Raw genomic sequence first — 23487 nt, forward strand, 5'->3', positions numbered from 1 at the left:
AATTTTCTTCATTATTAATGTTGAATTCTTCCACCTAAGGGTCTGCAACAACATATTACATTCAGATGCTTAACTATTTTTGTCCCCCTTCCGAATGAAGCTAGCAGAAAAACCCCGAGAGTAAAAACTGCTGCGGGATATGCATAACTTACTGGATTCATACAAATGTGGAACTGTGGGCGGAAACGTAGTCTTTTACTGTGTCCTTTGTTAAACCTACACACTGTGCATATATACTTAGACAAAAATAAAGCTTGTACCATATTTAGCTTCTAACTTACATAAAACGTTTTAAAATTTCAAGACATAGGTCAGCCACATAACCATCGGTGTTGGTGCATAATTTCGTAGTGTTTTTCCCTAAGTTTAATAAATACAGAAGATACACATAATAGATACTTTAACCATCAATAATATATTCTCCTTCACTATTACTCACCGAGTCATGTTCAGAGCGCATTTCCATCCGGAGAGGAAGTTCCTTGAAGATTGTTCGATAGAGGGCGGGAAAGCTGAAAATCTGAGGCACAAGATCATATGAATAAGGTGGGCGCGGAATGACTTCCCAAACGAACTTTTGTGTTCTTGGTCACTCTAGCATAATCCGGACTGATGTAACCGTGAAGTACCATCACTTCACGCAGTCTTCCTGGTCGTTGTTCTTGGACTACGCCTGCAAGATGTCTCAGTAGTTGATAATAAACAGCAGCTGTGATAGTCATGGACCAGCGATGCAATCTGTAGTGCATCACACCATCGCTGTTCCACCAGGTGCATGACATTATCTACTGTGGATGCACGCAGGTCTTTGTATGGCGAGTTGTTTAGGCTCAACCATTCCTTAGTTTTACTTATGTTGGCATAAAGACATCATTTCTCGAAGCCAGTAACGATACAGCATAGAAAAGGTCGGTAGCATACTGGATTCGCACTCGGGAGGCCGACGGTTCAAATCCGCGTATGTAGATTCAGATTCAGGTTTTCGCTCCAGGCAATTGCGGGCATGGTTCCTTTGAAAGGGCACGGCCGATCTCCTTACCCATTTTTGAAGCCATCCAAGCTTGTACGCCGTCTCTAACGACCACAACATCGAAGGAACGTTAAACCCCAATCGTCCTTTCTTTGAAAGACCGTTTGTAGCAAGAATGCGTGCAAGTTGACGTCCTGTAAGCGTTGAAATTATTAGAAAACGGTCATTTTTACATGGATGTAGAAGATTACCCTACTCTTGTTAACAGAAGCCTCAGGCAATGTAATGAAAAAGCGAGAAACCTAAATCGAGGTGACCTGATGCGATTTGAACCCAGCGGCACCAGACCACGGAGTCAGTACTCAAATACTGCGCCAGCTATCTTGATTACATCTGAGACGGTTTTAACGATGACATATAGGTATTTTCCTTTGCTGGAAGTTAAAGATAAAATTGTCTGTGTTGTTTGGCTGTATCGTAGGTATTCTATACGGTTGCTGGGATCTTTCTCAGGTTCTAGCAGTGCCCATGGTTGACGGCTGACTGAATGTTCAGCCCTGGACAGCGCTAGATCTTGAAGAAGACCCCAGCAGAGGGGTCGAATCGTCAACCGCGTAGAAGAAATATGACGCGGTCTAACAACCCAGAAGACTCTGGATTCAGTGAGAGAGGCCACGAAAGCTCACAGAGCTACACCAGATCAGTTGTGGATAAGTCAGTCAAGGTGCTGCAACAACATACTGAGAGTAGAACAGAGGATGAATTTCGTCAGGAGGAAATTCGTGCTGCTCTCTTCAGATTCTTACCACGGTCATAGTATTTTCAGGGCTCTATCTGCGCCTTGTCGTCTCTTCGGTTCATCGGAGGGTAGGAGCCATTGTCAATCAAGCAGGGGTGAACATATGGCCACCCGCAAATTTGTGTGATTTTTGCTTGGATCATGTCGCACGATGTTGGAGTGATCGCAGTACATCACATTTGCCAGGTGTCGATTGCAGTGACCTGAATCATTGTGCATTAATGCACTTAAATGATCTTCATCAAACCTTAATGTGGAGAGTCACTAATGTCAAAACGATCCTCCTTAAAACGAGAAAACCATCTTCTTGCCGTGCTCTGTCCAATGCCATTATCCTAATACAAAGCGCAAGTATTTCTGGCTGCCTCCAGTCCTGTCACCCCTTTACTGAACTCAAACAGGCGAATATGTCGGAACTATTCCGATTTCTCTACTTCACACTCTGTTTTCTGGCTTCCATAGCGCCGCTCACTACTTCCAAATGACAAAATAACGATATGGAAACTCAAATAGTAGCTCTGAACTAAAAATAAAATATTACATTCTATAAATAAATCCAGTAACCGGAATATCAATACGCAAAACAAAAACGCTACGAACGTACGCACTAACCTAATTCCCAAGTAAACATCTTGTTAACCTTTCAGTTTCCACGATCATTTATTACATGACATAAGAGTACAAATTACTTGATCTTTATGATACGTTCTTCTCTTAAAATTCTTTTATTTATGGCAGTTTTAACGGACGCTTCAACTAGAATGGACTGCTGATTAACGTATTGCCGACGACCGTCTATGTGTGAAAGTAAACAAAAGCTTCACGCTGAAAGTCGCTGCTATTGCGAAACCTATCTCTTGGTTTATGGACTGGCTCATGTTCGTATCTTGCCGGTAAATAAATTTTCCAATGTTGGTGAGCAGCTTCCTCTCAAATCAAATTACGAAACGAATCTCGAGCTTGAAATCTATATGATGAAGTACGCTGTTTCACAGTACTGGTAAATAACGCAAAATTGAGAATACAGATATTATGCATGCTCAAACTGACATTAGACACTATACCCTGACTATATTCAGTTTAAAGCCAAATTTGGTGCGAAAATTCAGTTGACTTAACAAATAATTTTTATGTATCTCAGACTGCTTTACATCATTATGTAACGTTCCTCTACCACCAAATTTGCTGTTCAAGGCATCGACGACTTCTGAATTTTCTTCGCAGCTTTTCCGCTATCTTAGACAGTCGATAACAACCGCAGCTATTCGACGCGCATCAATTTTTGTAAAGAAATTGTGTGGTTTGCAAACCAAATGAAGTCGACAACGGGCGCTGGAGGGAGCTGAGACTACAAATCACGTTAACTAGCTCGTCCCGTGTGTCGAAGGCGCTCTCTCTCGTGATATAGGATCCCTCATCCGCGTCCACCTCGACGTTACCCGCCTCATCCCTTGTGAGGACGGCTTTGGTGTTGGTCTTCTGAATATTCCGGACGACTGTAAGCGTAATCAGCGATTTCGCAGCATTTGGTGCTATCCGCAGGATCACTGTTCAATATTCCAGCACTGGTAACTAAAATAAACTGGCATTGTTACCTAGCTTTTTCTGTAGGCGACGCAGTTATTTCGCATCACTTCTACTATTATTTCAACTTTTATGCAATTGCACCACCAATTCTGAAATTACTAGGGTCACTCCAAAAGATTTGCACACTAGTTTTTTAAATACATCTTTTATTCTACATGTTTGAAAGTTTTACACTGCGTAGATACATCCTTTAGGAACAATATTTTCATTTCTCCACGTAATTTTCATCCCTCTCAACTGCCTTACGCCATCTTGGAACCAGCGCCTGTACACCCGCATGGTAAAATTCTGGACCAACCTGTTGGAGCCACTGTTTGGTAGCGTGCACAAGGGAGTCATCATCTTCAAACCTTGTTGCACGAAGATAGTCTTTCAGCTTCCCAAAGAGATGATAGTCACATGAAGCCATGTCAGGACTGTAAGGCGGGTGTTTCAGTGTTGTCCATCCGAGTTTTGTGATCGCTTCCATGGTTTTTTGACTGACATGTGGGCGTGCATTGTCGTGCAACAGCAAAACATCCTGCTTTTGCCGATGTGGTCGAACAAGACTCAGTCGAGCTTGAAGTTTCTTCAGTGTCGTCATATTATACATCAGAATTTATGATGGTTCCACTTGGCATGATGCCCACAGGCAAGAGTCCTTCGGAATCGAAAAACATCGTAGCCATAACTTTTTCAGCAGAAGGTGTGGTTTTGAATTTATTTTCTTGGGTGAATTTGCATGATGCCACTCCATTGATTGCCTCTTCGTCTCTGGTGAAAAATGATGGAGCCATGTTTCATCACCTGTCACAATTCTTCCAAGAAATTCATCTCCACCATTCTCGTACTCTTCTGAAAGTTCACTGAATACCGTTTTTCTTGTTTCTTTGTGAGCCACTGTCAACATCCTGGGAACCCACCTAGCACAAACCTTTTTTAACGCCAACACTTTCAGTATTCTGCAAACATATCCTTACCCTATCCCAAGGTAGCGTGACAATTCGTTCACTGTGATGCGTCTGTCAGCAGTCACCAATTCGTTATCTCTCTGCTCATTGTCTGGAGTGCGTGCAGTACGAGGCCTGCCGCTGCGAGGACAATCCTCTATATTGCCGTGCCCGCCTTCATCACGTAACCTGCTTGCCCACCGACTAAGTGTACTGCGATCGACAGCAGCATCTCCATATACCTTATTCAACCTCTTGGTCATGTTTCCCACTGTCTCGTTTTCACAGCACAGGAATTCTATGACAGCACGTTGCTTCTGACGAACGTCAAGTGCAGCAGCCATCTTGAAGACATTCTGTGACGGCACCACTCACGGGAGCAGGTTGAACTAAGTTTGAAAACAAGCGGAAAGGATGTATCTACACACTGTAAAACTTTCACACATGCAGAATGAAAACTGTACTTTTACAAAAATAGTGTGCATTTCTTTTGGAGTGACCCTGTAATATGGTACATTTAATTATGCCAGTTCCGTTTTTTCTCCTTTTCGCCTTACATATAAAGTACTTTATACATGGCCAGGCTACACTCACGAGTAATTTAATTGCTAATCGACAAGAAACTCGATTAGTGTCTTTACATCAAATTACAATTATTTATATATTTACTATTTTCTTTTCTTGTACGTTGAGAATGCACAATCACTTAAGAAGTGATATTTCGGCTTTTTATGTTATAGGGATGGGAACGCAGTTCAGCATATGTCATCGTCATCGGGCGTATTTTCTCAGGTATTTTGGCAGATATTTGCAATTTAGTTTTTGGAATGTGTAGCTGGAGTCGGCCCAAACAAATACCGCTTATCATGTCTTTCGTGCGATGCCCAGCGTCGACGGAAAACGTCGGTTTCGTTCTCATTATAAACAAAATGATTTTTAAAGTGGCGTTTAACGTGACCTTTCAATAGAGCCGTCTCACGTGGTATTTGCTTTATCGATATGCGTTAACGGGAGGAGTGAAACACGCAGAGTAATTGCTACGCCAGCAGCAACTGAGCAGCACTTACGCACGGCAGGAGCAGTTAGCGTGGGCCAGGGCAGTGCTTCCACTGCTGCGGTACTGGTTATCCTCTGTGGTCTGCTGTTTCTGTCAATACACATCGATAAAACGAATTACGCATTAAACTAATCTGACACCGCTCTATCGAATGGTCACGTAAAATTTCACTTTAAAAAATCATTTTCTTTATAATGAGAAAGAAACCGACGCTTACGGGCGTTGCACGAAAGACATGATCAGCAGTATTTTTAGGCTAATTTCAGCTACACGTCTAATATCCGCCTAAACACCAGGCAAAACGCGCCTGACGAGTCTTAGGAGAGACGTCTTGTACAGTGTCCTCGTCAGTTGTAACACAGTAAGGTAATGCCACTGATTCATTTAGCAGCAACTTTCAATACGCCAAATAGCACCTTACAAGCCTCAGTACGTGCAGACGCTAGTCTTAATCAAAGGAGACTGAAAAAAATTCTCATTGCCAAATCGACCGAGTAAAATCCATTTATTTGAGACCTGTACACGAAAATCTACAATATCACTTATTTGGTTATTTGGTCATGGGAAAAACAGAAAATATTAATTAAAATAATTTAATTGGCAATTTCCAGTGGTGTTTCGAGGCCACAACTTTTTTCTTTTATTCAGTAATATAGCAAACGACAAATCAGTAGCTGTTCAGATGCGATATTATTCACTTACAACCTGCAAATATGTATACAGTATATTTAAACTCATCTTCAGAAAAAACACGCTGGAGATAGGACGATCATATCCACATGATATGTACATTAAATGGTTAACATTTGTACCATGTCGGCCGTCGGCTTCAGAGTCAACATCGATATCGTGGCGCAACATCACCTACCTGTAAAATTTAGCTGCGGCTATAGTTGTCGCTATAAACCGAAGGTAATGGATCAGTGTGACTTGAGCAGACGTGCATGATGCGCGAACTGTACCGTCAAATCAGTGAGCTTGAAAGAGGGCACATTATGGGCACGAGAAAATGCGATGCATCCATTGCTGCTCGTGTGAGACGAGGTGTTTCGGCAGAGCAAGAGGTGTGTGCAGAATAGCCATAGAACACGATGACGTGGGTTACGTCCGTTCATCAAGACCACCCCCTCCAAAACGGCTCTGAGCACTATGCGACTTAACTTCCGAGATCATCAGTCCCCTAGAACTTAAAACTACTTAAACCTAACTAACCTAAGGACGTTCCACACATCCATGCCCGAGGCAGGATTCGAACCCGCGACCGTAGCAGTCGCTCGGTTCCAGACTGTAGCGCCGAGAACCTCACGACCACTCCGGCAGGCCACCACCCCCTCCCTCCTACACCCCCCCCCCCCCCCCCCCGGCCCAGAACATCGACACCTTATCCGAATGTCCATGCAGGATCTACGTTCTCCTCGGCTCTGGTGCAAAAGTGGAACAGTTTAACACATCGTATACTATGAGGGTGACAGTCCATCGCCCTTTATTTCGGTATGGGTTACATGCGCGTCGTTCACTTCTCCGCATACCTTTGACGAATGTGCAGAAACATATAAAACGACAATGGTGTTTGCAACGACGTTACTGGCGCCAGAAATAGCATTAGATAGTGTTTTGGACGAATCAACGTTCTGCTTGTATGAAAATGATGGCCGCATTTTGGTTCGCCACAGACAGGAGGGGTGGAGGGGAGGAGACGGGCAGCATCACAGTGATAGCAAAAATGGTTCGAATGGCTCTGAGCACTATGGGACTCAACTGCTGAGGTCATTAGTCCCCTAGAACTTAGAACTAGTTAAACCTAACTAACCTAAGGACATCACAAACATCCATGCCCGAGGCAGGATTCGAACCTGCGACCGTAGCGGTCTTGCGGTTCCAGACTGCAGCGCCTTTAACCGCACGGCCACTTCGGCCGGCAGTGATAGCATTCGCACAAGACATACAGCTCCAATTGAAGCCCTTACCTGTGGGATGCAACTAAGTACGACCACAAATCGCCGTTTTTACCTGTCCAGATCACTGTGACCAGTGTGATCCACGTGAACGACAACCTGCGACCCGTAGCCATATCCTTTCTGCACATAATCCCAGACGCCATTTTTCAGCAAGACCATGCACGACAACATGTGGCTGCAAGAACACGTGCCTTCTTTCGTGGTACAGGATGTCAGCCTTTTGCCCTGACACGCCAATCGAAAGTTTGGGACGATATGGTCAGAACGCTGTGACCCAGTGCCGACCACCACAGATGAACTTTGGGACCAAGTGAATGCAACATGGATGGCTATACCACAGGACGCCATTCGCGCCTTGTGCACGTCGATACCATCACTCATGGAACAAGTTAACAGGACCCATGGGGGACCCCGTGTCTACTAGGCACTAGGACACTTGGTGAATCTAAGTGACTGAAATGCCAGGCCTTTCTGCAGAACATACTAATGTACATGTCCTGTGAATATGAAAGTCCTATCTCTAGTCGTTATATATGTTCTGTTTTTTTTTCTGAACATGAGTGTATATAAATATTTACAGATAAGGTAAATCTAAGTACCATGTACTTCTCTAATTTTACACTCCCTTATAAATATGGATCACTATTAGTAAGACTTAGTTTTTCACCAATGGAGTCATTCTGTGCTCTCCTTAATTTCCTGTCATAGTGTGCTTTCGTTCATATTTGCACTTTCTGTAAGGGAGGTTATTCGTGAACCTCTTTTACATTTTCTTTCCAGGTAGTTTCCAATCACAGCTAACATACGGTCGGAAGTAGCCATTCATTCCTTTCATTTTCCTCACGTGCTAGATTAGCTGTGGTTCAGAGTGCAGAATGCAAGGGAAATTTATTTATAATTTGCTCAAAGACTACGAATAATTCCACCTAATTGGTTCGTTTACTAGCTGAATCTGCCATCACAAACCACAAACCAGTTAAATTCGCAAAAAGTCCCTATTATTGGTTAGCTTGGGATTAAATTTCGAGATTTACATTTGTTGTATTTGTTGATCCGTTAAAAATTCTTTCCATTTTCTTGCAATTAAAATTTGATGCATTATCCGATATACTGTTGTAGGCTTCCCCACCGTGGGAATATGGTCATTCACTACATGTTTTATCATTGGTTAACAGCGGTTTACTTTAATGAACATAATTTATCGTACCTGGAATAGACATCATGTATGCCTACTATGTGTTTAACACTTCGACGACCAGAGCGGAAAAATGTTCAAACGTGTGTGAAATCTTATGGGACTTAACTGCTAAGGTCATCAGTCCCTAAGTGTATACACTACTTAACCTAAATTAACCTAAGGACAAACAGACATACCCATGCCCGAGGTAGGACTCGAACCAGCCGCACAGTCCATGACTGCAGCCGAGCAGAGTGCAAGGGTCAATGAAACAACGTTGAATGGTTTTATGGGTACAAATGGGTGTAGTTCTGTTTTACTAATTTGATTTGATCGCTAAGCCTTTTGGCAAAACACGCTAGTTTCTTGTATTTGGTCAGCACGCCGTACCAAGTTCGAAAAGCAGCAGTACAAGTTAAGTTTCTTGCAACATTTCTCCACAGCACAGCATGCCCATGCGTACTGCGTATTCCAGATCAGAATCTCCTGACGTGCAGTAAGTACAGAGATACACGACACATCAGTAATATTATTTCCTCTATAAAGCAATATGTCTTCATTAAGGTAATATTGCTGCTGTATTTTATTGTTCTTTCCTTTTACGATGAGCAACTTTACTCTTTCCCGTGTGGGCTCGCTATCTTATAATCCTTCCATATTCTTACACGTATCTAAAAAGTATTGCCAGTGGTGAGTATCTTTCATTAACGTGATCTTCAATTCACAGGTTTGCTCCACAGGGTCTTAAAATTCTCACAACCTTTGCGGAAGTTTGGATAAGGTAATTTCAAGACGATGTGATTGTAAAAAGGTGGTCCAACATGTGTGCGACAGTTTACAAGGCAACAAGAAACTTAAAACTAAGTGATTGCAGTAGACTTTCACATGCCTACCGAAGAGATAAATTGAACTTATTGAATGCCCAGATTATGACCAAGGTTTCCAATTCAGTAGATGAAATACCCTCGTTCACATTCCGATAGAGTCCGACCAGCAAAACTAATTGTCCTTACTTTACTTTCATATCTCTCAACATGAAGTTGGAATAATCGCCCCCCCCCCCCCCCCCCAAAGAAAACGAGGCATCAGAGGCAACAGATATATTTTGTCGTAACAGGACGCTATAATATATCGGAATACACTATGTGATCAAAAGTATCCGGACAATCCCAAAAACATACGTTTCTCATATTGGGTGCATTGTGCTGCCACCTACTGCACAGGTAATCCATCTCAGCGACCTCAGTAGTCATTAGACATCTTGAGGGAGCAGAATGGGGTGCTCCACGGAACTCACGGACTTCGAATGTGGACAGGTGATTGGGTGTCACTTGTGTCATACGTCTGTAAGCGAGATTTCCACACTCCTAAATATCCCTAGGTCCACTGTTTCCTATGTGGTAATGAAGTGGAAACGTGAAGGGACACGTACAGTTCAAAAGTGTACAGGACGACTTCGTCCGTTGACTGGCAGAGACCGCCGACAGTTGAAGAGGGTCGTAATGTGTAAAAGGCAGACATCTATCCAGACCATCACACAGGAATTCCAAACTACATCAGAATCCACTCCGAGTACTATGACAGATAGGCGGGAGGTGAGAAAACTTCGATCTCATGGTCGAGCGGCTGCTCATAAGCCACACATCACGCCGGTAAACATTGGAAGATTTAACAGTGAAAAAACGTGTGGAGTGACGAATCACGGTATATAATGTGGCGATCCGATGGGATGGCAATGTGAGGGTATGGCGAATGCCCGGTGAACTCATCTGCCAGCGTGTGTAGTGCCAACTGTAAAATTCGGAGACGGTGGTGTTATGGTGTGGTCGTGTTTTTCATGGAGAGGGCTTGGACCCCTTGTTGTTTTGCGTGGCACTATCACAGTACGGGCCTACATTGATGTTTTAAGCACCTTCTTGCTTCGGGGATGGCGATTGCATCTTTCAACACGATCGAGCACCTGTTCATAATGCACGGCCTATGGCGGAGTGGTTACACGACAGTAACATCCCTGCAATGGACTCGCCTGTACAGAGTCCTGACCTGAATCCTATTGAACACCTCTGCGATGTCTTGGAACGCCGACTTCGTACCAGGCCTCACCGACCGACATCGGTACCTCTCCTCAGTGCAGCTCTCCGTGAAGAATGGGCTGCCATTCTCTAAGAAACCTTTCAGCACCTGATTGAACGTATGTCTGCGAGAGTGGAAGCTGTCATCAGGGCCAAGGGTGGGTCAACACCATATTGAGTTCCAGCATTACCTATGTAGGGCGCCACGAACTTGTAAGTCATATTCAGCCTGGTTTCCGGATACTTTTGATCACATGGTGTATGTCAAAGTGTATTTTATACGATCAAAATCATCCTGACATTGTTTCGTCTAAGATCACTGTGCATTTTTCTTTAATGGGCTCAATATGGCAAAACTTTTTATCCACAGATGGATGACGAAACGCCTAATGAACGGGCATAATTCTAAGAAAGCTTTTAACTTTCTTTTAGTTCGAGGAATTTGGGTAACACAACTTTGAAAGAGTTAATGAAAATAAAGTGGTGTACATTTTTATATTCTGTTACAAACTCTTGGAATTGTATTTCTTTCAGGAAACTCTCTTCTTGCAAAACAGAGTTAAGAGTAGGCTCTGCCCTCATGCACCTATAGTCTGATTAAAATTACTTGTAATTTAACACTTCTTGTGTTGGAGTTTTTTTCCTCCAATCAGGGGGCTCGACGTCACACCTGAACTGATCGTCATTGACAAACTGAAACAACAGTTAGTCAGTTCACTTCCAATTCCTTATATGGATTTCTTTTTAGATGTGTTTGGATCCCGAATCATGGGTCTGGTACTTCTATTTCGTATTTCATCATACATGAGAACCACACCAAAAGCTTACACCCGCACACCCACCTACCCCCCCCCCCCCCCCACACACACACACAACACACACACACACACTCACATACACAACACACACTCACACACACACAAAGATGCTAATAAGACACACTTTTCATACGCAGCACCAACCAAACACTGCTGGATACTTTAGTACAAGACGCGATTCAGCATCACATAAACAGTTATCGTATCACAGAGACTGGCTAGCAATCTTCGGACGACATTCTGTGAAGAATTTTTGGAGATTGCAGTTCATCGTTGTGACTGGGTGACCACAGTTACACAAAAAAAAAAACTTAAACAAATGTTGTGGCTTAGTGCATTTTGTTAGTGTATAAATCTGGCGTGTAGAAGGTCGTAGATTCGAATCTCGTCTGACATAGTGATTTTTTTTAGTTTCTAAGTCTAGTCAAAAAGAGTTTGATTATTGTTTTTATTCAATTAATTGGTTTAAATGTAATTGTTTGTTTCTAATACTTTGTCACGTTATTCTCATCATCGTGATGACTTTTTTTTATTTACTCTTGATTTTCTTCACAGCATTCTCTTCTCATTTGGAATCTGTCTGTGTCGTCTATAATCTGCAACCAAGTGCGAACGAGGACTGCTCATCGGTTGGTAACGCAACAGCTCGTGTAGCCAGTCTGAGGATAGTTTCAGGTAACCAATCATAACTAGAAATTAGCGACGAAATTGAATTCTTTCTGTCTTGAGTCTGTCATAGTGATTAGCTTTAATCACCGTGAACAAAGCGATCGTTATTTTAGTTCTGCTGCAGATTGCTAGCCGCAGTTGTCTCGGATAAGCTGCTCATCATGAGACTGTGGTTGGCTTAGGAAATGAATTTAATTTAAGGGCTGCTAAACGCTTAGTCTTCCGCAGTTTAGTTATTAGTCACTTCAAATTAGCTGCCGACAGAGTACCTCGCATTTCTGACACACATCGCGCGGTCGCTTCCAACACTGCTCCACGTTACACATTAACAGTGTCTGTGAAGTGAATTCCAGTGTTTGAGTAGCACCTGTAACCGAGCGGTAGCATGCAGAAGACGTGGCAAACACTGTAGCGGCAAGTGACAGGCGTCAGATATTAAGTAATTTTATAGGGATTGTAGTTGTAAGGTTTTGTGGTACACACTTCGCCAGTGTCCCTGTTTCCATGAGAATCAGGTCTGTGACAGTCATTATTAGTCCTAACGAGTGCTTGATTTGTCACAGTACGCATCAGTACTATGTACTGGTACCTCTGACGAAAAAAAATTAGAACCTTAGATTTTAAGATGTGTTACGATGGAAATTTTCGGGGGAAAGATGTGATACTTACAGTTTCCTTTCAGCTGAACAAATGAGATACGATTAATGCATTTCGTGGCGATGTTTTTGACAATTGTGAGAACTTTGGTGGAAATTTTGAAAACAAAGTATTCTACATCTACATCTACATTTATACTCCACAAGCCACCCAACGGTGTGTGGCGGAGGGCACTTTACGTGCCACTGTCATTACCTCCCTTTTATGTTCCAGTCGCGTATGGGTCGCGGGAAGAACGACTGTCTGAAAGCCTCCGTGCGCGCTCGAATCTCTCTAATTTTACATTCGTGATCTCCTCGGGAGGTATAAGTAGGGGGAAGCAATATATTCGATACCTCATCCAGAAACGCACCCTCTCGAAACCTGGCGAGGAAGCTACACAGCGATGCAGAGCGCCTCTCTTGCAAAGTCTGCCACTTGAGTTTGCTAAACATCTCCGTAACGCTATCACGGTTACCAAATAACTCTGTGACGAAACGCGCCGCTCTTCTTTGGATCTTCTCTATCTCCTCCGTCAACCCGATCTGGTACGGATCCCACACTGACGAGCAATACTCAAGTATAGGTCGAACGAGTGTTTTGTAAGCCACCTCCTTTGTTGATGGAGTACATTTTCTAAGGACTCTCCCAATGAATCTCAACCTGGTACCCGCCTTACTAACAATTAATTTTATATGCTCATTCCACTTCAAATCGTTCCGCACGCATACTTCCAGATATTTTACAGAAGTAACTGCTACCAGTGTTTGTTCCGCTATCATATGATCATACAATAAAGGATACTTCTTTCTATGTATTCGCAATACATTACATTTGCCGATGTTAAGGGTCAGTTGCCACTGCCTGCACCAAATGCCTATCTGCTGCAGATCTTCCTGCATTTCGCTACAATTTTCTAATGCTGCAACTTCTTTGTATACTACAGCATCATCCGCGAAAAGCCGCACTATCTACTAGATCATTTATATATATTGTGAAAAGCAATGGTCCTGTAACACTACGCTACTGCGCACGATACTTATTAAAGCCTGTACTATGGTAAGTTAACGGGCTTCACCTTATAAGAAAGGATTTTGGTATATATGTTGACCGCGTGTACCTGAATGGAGGCAAAATCAGACTTTCACCCACTCAGTAACAACAATGATATGTCAAGCAAGTCTGAAGTGCAACTACACGTTAGGATGGACAAGAAACAACACATCAGATGCTACCAAATTGTTAATAATACGGTCGCCAGCCTAATTAGGCATTAACTGAGTTTCTTCCCAGTACAAGCTGAAGTATGTTCATACAAAACAACACGTAATAACACTGCATACTATGGTAATTTTAGAACCAGAAAATTTACTGAACTAATGATTTCACTTTCTGTACTAATATGGACAAGCCATAAATACACAATAATGTTTACTACAAACTTCGTACTGTCTATTTGCCACGGAATTACCACTCTTAATGTATTCACCAGCTCTTACAGCAATGTTCGTACCTAATGCTGCCGCATTGCTAGCGGCTTCTCTCTGAACAGCTGTTCCGCTAGGCTGGGCCGTTGCCCTCTGATGCTCCACTCGCCTGTTAACAAGTATTGCTCTGCGCGGCGAAGATGACTCATTCGCGCTCGCACCTGACGCTTGTTTCGCAACAACACGTTGCGTCGTTCCACGCCTGTCTCTAACCTGTCTCATAACTTCACTGGCAGTCCGGTAACGTTTCTTAAATCGGGGCCGGTATATACTGTCCGCTTCCGTTTGGCCCACAACATTCGCGGAAATCAGTTTCCCGCGTTGTTATTATTTTGCGCGGTGTACCCTCTTCCGCGAACTGGATAACTTCCTCTTCCCCTTCCTCTACCTCTACCTCTCTGTATCATATTGACGCGAAACCCATCGCCGTCATTTCTCGCGTCATTATTGCGGTTATTCCTATTACTAAAATTTTGATGGTTGGCACGACTTTCGCGCCAATGGTCTTCGTCTTCCCCCCCTTTCGAGAAACGCTTGGAAGCTGCGATGGTTGCTTCCCACGTATCTCTTCGAATCTTCTGGAAGCTTTTTATATAGCTCCCATATGATTTCTGAATCGGATCTCCTACCTCTTAAATTCCCAGAAATCTTTCAAAGAATTGCTGCCCCTGTTATCATGATGTTTGGCCATGATAAACTCGCGCCACAAATGATCTTGTTCGGACCAATATTCTTCCGTAAATTTTTGCTTAAATTCTTCGAACGTCATTCATTCGGTATTCATATTAATTCCCCAGCGTTTAGCGTCACCTGCTAAGGCGCTAATTACTACGTTTATCTTTTCCTGATCAGACAAGTGTTCAGGAAATATCCTCTCGCAATTTTTGATGAAATCTAACGGATGCCATCCGTTATGTTTCTTGGCGGGATCGAAGCGTTCCTCACCTTCTAACAGCTTCGTAATTGGTGTGCCATTACAGACAACACCAGGCCTAGCTTTAATTTTACTCTCAAGATCGAAAATTTTGCCTTGTATTTTTGAAGTATTTTGTTCACACTTTTGTACACATCCGGTTACTTTTTCGCCTAAATCTCTTTCAGTGTCTGATACTGCCTTTTTCAACTGTGATATTCCATGTTGACATTCGTTTACGATCTCAGTTTTAAGACCGAAAACTTTTTCGTCTACTTTTGTTTAGACTAGAGGGTCTACTTTCTCTTGGATGTTGAGAATTTCAACATCAAACCTACTGTTAATGTTGTCAATTTCCCCCTGCATAGTATCCATATTTTTATTAATTGTGTTAATTTCAAACTTCATAGTATTGACCACAGAACTTAAATTACCCACTTCTTGTTCTACCTGTTCTATTTGTTTACTAATTTTAATTCCTTGTTCTTCGACCTGTGCTTTAATCTGACCAACTTGTGTTTTAAGCTGCTCGTCAACGTGTGTTTTAAGCTGATCATTTTGAGTTTTGAGCTGATTACTTTGAGTTTTAAGGTGCTCATCAACGTGTCTTTTATGTTGATCATTCTGTGTTTTGAGCTGCTCGTCAACGTGTGTTTTAAGCTGATTAACCTGATTACCGACTTGTTTTTGAAGCTGATCATTCTGCCCTGCAATTTGTTTGGTTAATTGTTCAAATAAATCGTTCATGCTTAAAATTTTCACACTGTTTTGTTCTACGGAATCGGTGTGTTCCGATCCTACTTCAAAAGTTTCTTTCGCTTCTTTCTTTATCTTTGGTGAATCAAACATGTCAGTGGATTCATTCACATACCCACTATCATCTACAAAGTCACCCTCTACTTCTTGTATTATTCCTTGCTGTGTTCCAGGCAATCTCGACATTTCAATCTGTTTGTTAACATGTTCGTGATATTGTATGTACGCCAATTGTCTTCCGCTAACGCCATCTGTTATCTGGCCGCTTAAACTCCTGCTATTGCCATGCGCATCTTCCATTACGCTCGGCACATCTACCGTGTCTACTTTCCTGTCCGTACCGAATGCAAATTACACCACACTATCGTACTTGACGTTCACTGTTATTTATTTTACTGAATAATATTGCAATTCGTGTCACTGAACATCCACTGTTCGGTATTCACATTAATTTGTGACCGACAACAACTGGATGTCCTGTCACCGGGAGCCACTTGTAACCCTACCGTTACAAGTGCGATACTTATTAAAGCCTGTACTATGGTAAGTTAACGGGCTTTACCTTATAAGAAAAGATTTTGGTATATATGTTGACCGCGTGTACCTGAATGGAGGCAAAATCAGACTTTCACTCACTCAGTAACAACAATGATACGTCAAGCAAGTCTGAAGTGCAACTACACGTTAGGACGGACAAGAAACAACACATCAGATGCTACCAAATTGTTAATAATACGGTCGCCAGCCTAATTAGGCATTAACTGAGTTTCTTCCCAGTACAAGTTGAAGTACGTTCATACGAAACACCCTTACAGACAGGGTATTCACCAAAGGTTTTGAATTCTACATATTCTAATACATTGCCTACGTATGGACCAGGCGCACAATTACAACTTTAACATCTTACAACAGTTTCAACATTTCTTACATTTCCATTTTGTTATAATATTGCTTGCAATTTGACATAAACATTAATATTCACATCAAAAATTGTTTACAGTTTCTTTAACATAATGACATGAAAAGAAAAAAGAAATAAAATCAGAACATCGCTTACACTAATTTATCGAAAATCAGAAGAAAAAATTGTTGTATGTACAGTTGTTGTTACAGTATCATAACACTCCCCTGTGGCACGCCAGAGGTTACTTTAACGTCTGTAGACGTCTCTCCATTGATAACAACATGCTGTGTTCTGTTTGCTAAAAACTCTTGAATCCAGCCACACATCTCGTCTGATATTCCGTAGGCTCTTACTTTCTTTATCAGGTGACAGTGCGGAACTGTATCGAACGCCTTCCGGAAGTCAAGGAAAATAGCATCTACCTGGGAGCCTGTATCTAATATTTTTGGGGTTTCATGAACAAATAAAGCGAGTTGGGTCCCACACGATCGCGTTTTCCGGAATCCATGTTGATTCCTACAGAGTAGATTCTGGGTTTCCAAAAACAACATGATACTCGAGCAAAAAACATGTTCTAAAATTCTACAACAGATGGACGTCAGAGATATAGGTCTATAGTTTTGCGCATCTGCTCGACAACCCTTCTTGAAGACTGGGATTACCTGTGCTCTTTTCCAATCATTTGGAACCTTTCGTTCCTCTAGAGACTTGCGGTACACGGCAGTTAGAAGGGGGGCAAGTTCTTTCGCGTACTATGTGTAGAATCGATTTGGCACCCCGTCAGGTCCAGTGGACTTTCCTGTGTTGAGTGATTCCAGTTGTTTTTCTATTCCTTGGACACTTATTTCGATGACAGCCATTTTTTCGTTTGTGCGAGGATTTAGAGAAGGAATTGCAGTGCGGTCTTCCTCTGTGAAACAGCTTTGGAAAAAGGTGTTTAGTGTTTCAGCTTTACGCGTGTCATCCTCTGTTTCAATGCCATCATCATCCCGGAGTGTCTGGATATGCTGTTTCGAGCCACTTACTGATTTAACGTAAGACCAGAACTTCCTAGGATTTTCTGTCAAGTCGGTACATAGAATTTTACTTTCGAATTCACTGAACGCTTCACGCATAGCCCTCCTTACGCTAACTTTGACATCATTTAGCTTCTGTTTGTCTGAGAGGTTTTGGCTGCGTTTAAACTTGAAGTGAAGCTCTCTTTGCTTTCGCAGTAGTTTCCTAACTTTGTTGTTGAACCACGGTGGGTTTTTCCCGTCCCTAACAGTTTTACTCGGCACGTTCCTGTCTAAAACACATTTTACGATTGCCTTGAACTTTTTCCATAAACACACGACATTGTCAGTGTCGGAACAGAAATTTTCGTTTTGTTCTGGTAGGTAGTCTGAAATCTGCTTCTATTACTCTTGCTAAACAGATAAACCTTCCTCCCTTTTTTTATATTCCTATTAACTTCCATATTTAGGGATGCTGCAACGGCCTTATGATCACTGATTCCCTGTTCTGCACTTACAGAGTCGAAAAGTTCGAATCTGTTATCAGTAGGTCCAAGATGTTATCTCCATGAGTCGGTCCTCTGTTTAATTGCTCCAGATAATTTTCGGATAGTGCACTCAGTATAATGTCACTCGAAGCACTGTCCCTACCACCCGTCCTAAACATCTGAGTGTCCCAGTCTATATGTGGTTAATTGAAATCTCCACCTTAGACTATAACATGCTGAGAAAATTTATGTGAAATGTATTCCAAATTTTCTCTCAGTTGTTCTGCCACTAGTGCTGCTGAGTCGGAAGGTCGGTAAAAGGAGCCAATTATTAACCTAACTCGGTTGTTGAGTGTAACCTCCACCCATAATAATTCACAGGAATTATCCACTTCTACTTCACTACTGGATAAACTACTACTAACAGCGACGAACACGCCACCACCGGTTGCATGCAATCTATCCTTTCTAAACACCGTCTGTACCTTTGTAAAAATTTCGGCAGAATTTATCTCTGGCTTCAGCCAGCTTTCTGTACCTATAACGACATCAGCTTCGGTGCTTTCTATCAGCGCTTGAAGTTCCGGTACTTTACCAATGCAGCTTCGACAGTTTACAATTACAATACCGATTGCTGCTTGGTCCCCGCATGTCCTGACTTTGCCCCGCACCCTTTGAGGCTGTTGTCCTTTCTGTACTTTCCTGAGGCCATCTAACCTAAAAAACCGCCCAGTCCACGCCACACAACCCATGCTACCCGTGTAGCCGCTTGCTGCTTGTAGTGGACTCCTGACCTATCCAGCGGAACCCGAAACCCCACCACCCTATGGCGCAAGTCGAGGAATCTGCATCCCACACGGTCGCAGAACCGTCTCAGCCTCTGATTTAGACCCTCCACTCGGCTCTGTACCAAAGGTCCGCAGTCAGTCCTGTCGACGATGCTGCAGATGGTGAGCTCTGCTTTCATCCCGCTAGCGAGACTGGCAGTCTTCACCAAATCAGATAGCCGCCGGAAGCCAGAGAATTTCCTCCGATCCGAAGCGACACACATCATTGGTGCCGACATGAGCGACCACCTGCAGATGGGAGCACCCTGTACCCTTCATGGCATCCGGAAGGACCCTTTCCACATCTGGAATGACTCCCCCCGGTATGCACACGGAGTGCACATTGGTTTTCTTCCCCTCTCTTGCTGCCATTTCCCTAAGGGACCCCATTGCGCGCCTGGCGTTGGAGCTCCCAACTACCAGTAAGCCCACCCTCTGCGACCGCCCAGATCTTGCAGACTGAGGGACAACCTCTGGAACAGTACAAGCAGCCATGTCCGGCCAAAGATCAGTATCAGCCAGAGACAGAGCCAGAAACCGGTTCGTCAGACAAACTGGAGAGGCCTTCCGTTCAGCCCTCCGGAATGTCTTTCGCCCCCTGCCACACCTCGAGACGACCTCCCACTCTACCACAGGTGAGGGATCAGCCTCAATGTGGGCAGCATCCCGGGCAGCCACAGTCGTAGTCCGATTGGGGGATGCGTGGGACGAGCTGGCCGTCCCCAACAAACCCCCATCCGGATCCCCACAATGATGCCCACTGGAAACAGCCTCAAACTGTGTGACCGAAGTCAACACTGCCTGAAGCTAGGAGCGAAGGGATGCCAACTCAGCCTGCATCCGAACACAGCAGTTGCAGTCCCTATTCCACTAATTAGCTTCCGTTTACAGCTGCCTTCAACATTGTTCCAGTGTCATCTAGCTAATGTGAATCTGATCATTACCTACTGACGACAGAACTTCTCTCTTAACAAAACTGTTTCTGCCCTACTATTTCTGATGTGGAATAGAGCAACACTGTCTCGTTTTGACCCATCAAAGTAGTTGGAATCTAGGTTGCTACATAGACGGCACTCTACTATGGACACCAACACCAAAGAAAGTGGGAGAGGAGGGTCATATTACGAAATCCTTTCAAAGATTTGGACATTTATATGAACTGTAAGTTAAAGGATTTAAGATTTTTCTCATATTTAGCATCTTGTAGTTCAATTTTACTTGTGTTCGCCTTACTGCAGTTTCTTTTTTGAAACTAATCGTAAACTGAGAAACAAAGTTTAATTTCATTAGTAGGTTCTTTTTTGAGACTAACCATAAACTTAAAAATAGTGTTTGACTTAATTAATACCACATGTCCTAATAAATTATTGGTGTACATGAGATTTTTGTGCTTGACCAGTATAAATGTTCTATTCACACATCTAAAATGCTTAGAAAAACTTTGAGATAACATTTTAAAAAGTCTAAATTCCGAAAACATACCCCCTATGTCACAGTACCAGAACATGTTTCATTTACAAATCAAGCCGTGGTCCTAATTATAAAGGGTGTACCATTTCTTGCCAGTTGCATAATGTTACCTGTCTGTGTACTAAGATGTGTTCACAACCTGTCATGCTATTGAGGCAAATCTTGTTTAGTATCTTGTGTATTTGTCCTAACTCGTTAGTAATAGTCCGAGCTGAAGTGTTCTGTTCGATATATACTTCATTAATGGTTTCCTACAACGCCTTTTGCAATTATGACTCTAACCTTTTCTTGTAATATCACCATGTTTCTGTCTTCAAACCGCATATAACTTCTTTTCGTGTATGGTAGAAAGATCTTCCACTTGTCTTACTATTCACTCAAATGAGTATTTTTTAGTATTTTGTTCTAATTGTATAACATTAAGTTCTGAGTTAGATATTTTAACGATTCAGGTATGCCCGCAACGGCTTTTGTATCTTGGGCTTCGGTTGTCATATTGTCAAGGTCTTCTTGTAACAGTCTGGTTACATGATTAACAACTTCGGATTCAACTGCATGATTGGTTTTTTAACTTGTTCCATGACCTGTGCAACCTCATTAGCCAGATCGTCTTGCTTACTAGCTAACTACCTGACTGTTTTCAAGTGTTGTGTTCTTCATTCGTCAAACAACCTATCATAGTTTATAGACTTCGGAGTATTTGCATAGTAGGATCTGGTGTTGTAGCTGTAGAGCTGCAACAGCTTTTTACATAGCAAGTGACGTTACCTCAATTGCTGAAGTGGGAAACTTGCCTACATTTTCACTGCCGATTTCGTCATTTTCACTTGATCTGATACAGCGTCCACGTCTGAGGATTGCATTATGGTAACCTGGCGTCCATTTTTACCATAATGTAAAAGGATAAGTTACACCTGATAGTACTGTGATTAACACATAAAAAAACCACAGATGCTATCCGTATGCTGCGCAACGCTACTGATGAAAAATATTTCTTTTGAAACAGCAGCACATCGATACCACATATTCAGTGCGCTTAGTTATGAATATCCACCATCTTGTGCATCCTTACGAAATGTAAAAATAATTCTTTAATAACGGTAAATTTTGTAAATAACAAAATATTTAGCTACCAAGGGACACAAATTAACAAATTTTATCACTACAGGGTGCTACAATACCATTTACTATTGAATTTATGTAACAATGCCTTACCTTGTGCTGTTGCATATGGCAGTACCGTATTTGTACAATTTTCTTTATGCTTTACTTATTAGTTTCAACGTTTCTATTATATTCCGTTGCTTGTCAAAGCACTTATTGATCTTCTTTACATCTGCTTCGTTCATTTGACATTTGTCGTGAGCGACACGTGTGTTGTGTGATTACATGAAAAAGAAAAAGTCATGAAATTTACAAATTTTTGAATAAGAACATTTTTACAATTACAGTCCATTTTAGGGGCACGAAAGTAACGTTTTTATTTATGATGCGTATTACACAGATGGTTGAAACCAAGTACTGGGAACGTGAAATATTACGATTTATATTTAACTGGATAGGTTATTTATTCTGCGACCATTAGTTTTAAATTTATGAAGTGCGTCCATTTTATTCGGGATGACTAATCGGAGTTCGAACGTAATTTAGGAAGCAGGCTCTATATAACTACTAAAATTAGCAGGTATCTCAATGAAATAGCCGTAATGGAGGATAACAGATCACGCCCGAGCCGACTAAATCTGATCATGAAATGTCCCTCAGACGTTTCCGAAGGATGGGTTGTTGAAACTACCTACATGGCATTAGTGACAGAAAAATGTGGGAAGTAAAGTGCCGTACGCGGAATCCTTCCGAAAGTTATTTTGTATTTCCCTGGCTTTTTGCCCCTCCGGTGGAGTCAGTGGTGGTATAGATTCTCATTGCCAGAGAGTATAGCTTGTTGTGTGTACGTGATCCGCCTGGCGGCGCGTGCTGGTCTTTCTTAGTTTCTGGGCTAGCAGTGGCACGAGGAAGGTAGCGAGCCGGCCGGTACTGTGGACAGACCTGTTTTTGTATTGCAAAAAGTCTTGTCTGGCAAAGACAGTCAAATGCAAAACAACGTTGAAGCTCATGAACAACATGCTGAGCGAAAGGAAGTTCAGGATCAAATTAAATGGTGAAACCAGCAAGTGCCATACCCTAAAAAATGGTCTTCCGCAAGGATCAGTCTTAGCTCCCTGGCTCTTCAATATCTACACTCCTGGAAATTGAAATAAGAACACCGTGAATTCATTGTCCCAGGAAGGGGAAACTTTATTGACACATTCCTGGGGTCAGATACATCACATGATCACACTGACAGAACCACAGGCACATAGACACAGGCAACAGAGCATGCACAATGTCGGCACTAGTACAGTGTATATCCACCTTTCGCAGCAATGCAGGCTGCTATTGTCCCATGGAGACGATCGTAGAGATGCTGGATGTAGTCCTGTGGAACGGCTTGCCATGCCATTTCCACCTGGCGCCTCAGTTGGACCAGCGTTCGTGCTGGACGTGCAGACCGCGTGAGACGACGCTTCATCCAGTCCCAAACATGCTCAATGGGGGACAGATTCGGAGATCTTGCTGGCCAGGGTAGTTGACTTACACCTTCTAGAGCACGTTGGGTGGCACGGGATACATGCGGACGTGCATTGTCCTGTTGGAACAGCAAGTTCCCTTGCCGGTCTAGGAATGGTAGAACGATGGGTTCGATGACGGTTTGGATGTACCGTGCACTATTCAGTGTCACCTCGACGATCACCAGTGGTGTACGGCCAGTGTAGGAAATCGCTCCCCACACCATGATGCCGGGTGTTGGCCCTGTGTGCCTCGGTCGTATGCAGTCCTGATTGTGGCGCTCACCTGCACGGCGCCAAACACGCATACGACCATCATTGGCACCAATGCAGACGCGACTTTCATCGCTGAAGACGACACGTCTCCAT

Source organism: Schistocerca americana, chromosome 2 (genome assembly GCF_021461395.2).
Source record: "Schistocerca americana isolate TAMUIC-IGC-003095 chromosome 2, iqSchAmer2.1, whole genome shotgun sequence".
Classification (NCBI taxonomy): domain Eukaryota; kingdom Metazoa; phylum Arthropoda; class Insecta; order Orthoptera; family Acrididae; genus Schistocerca; species Schistocerca americana.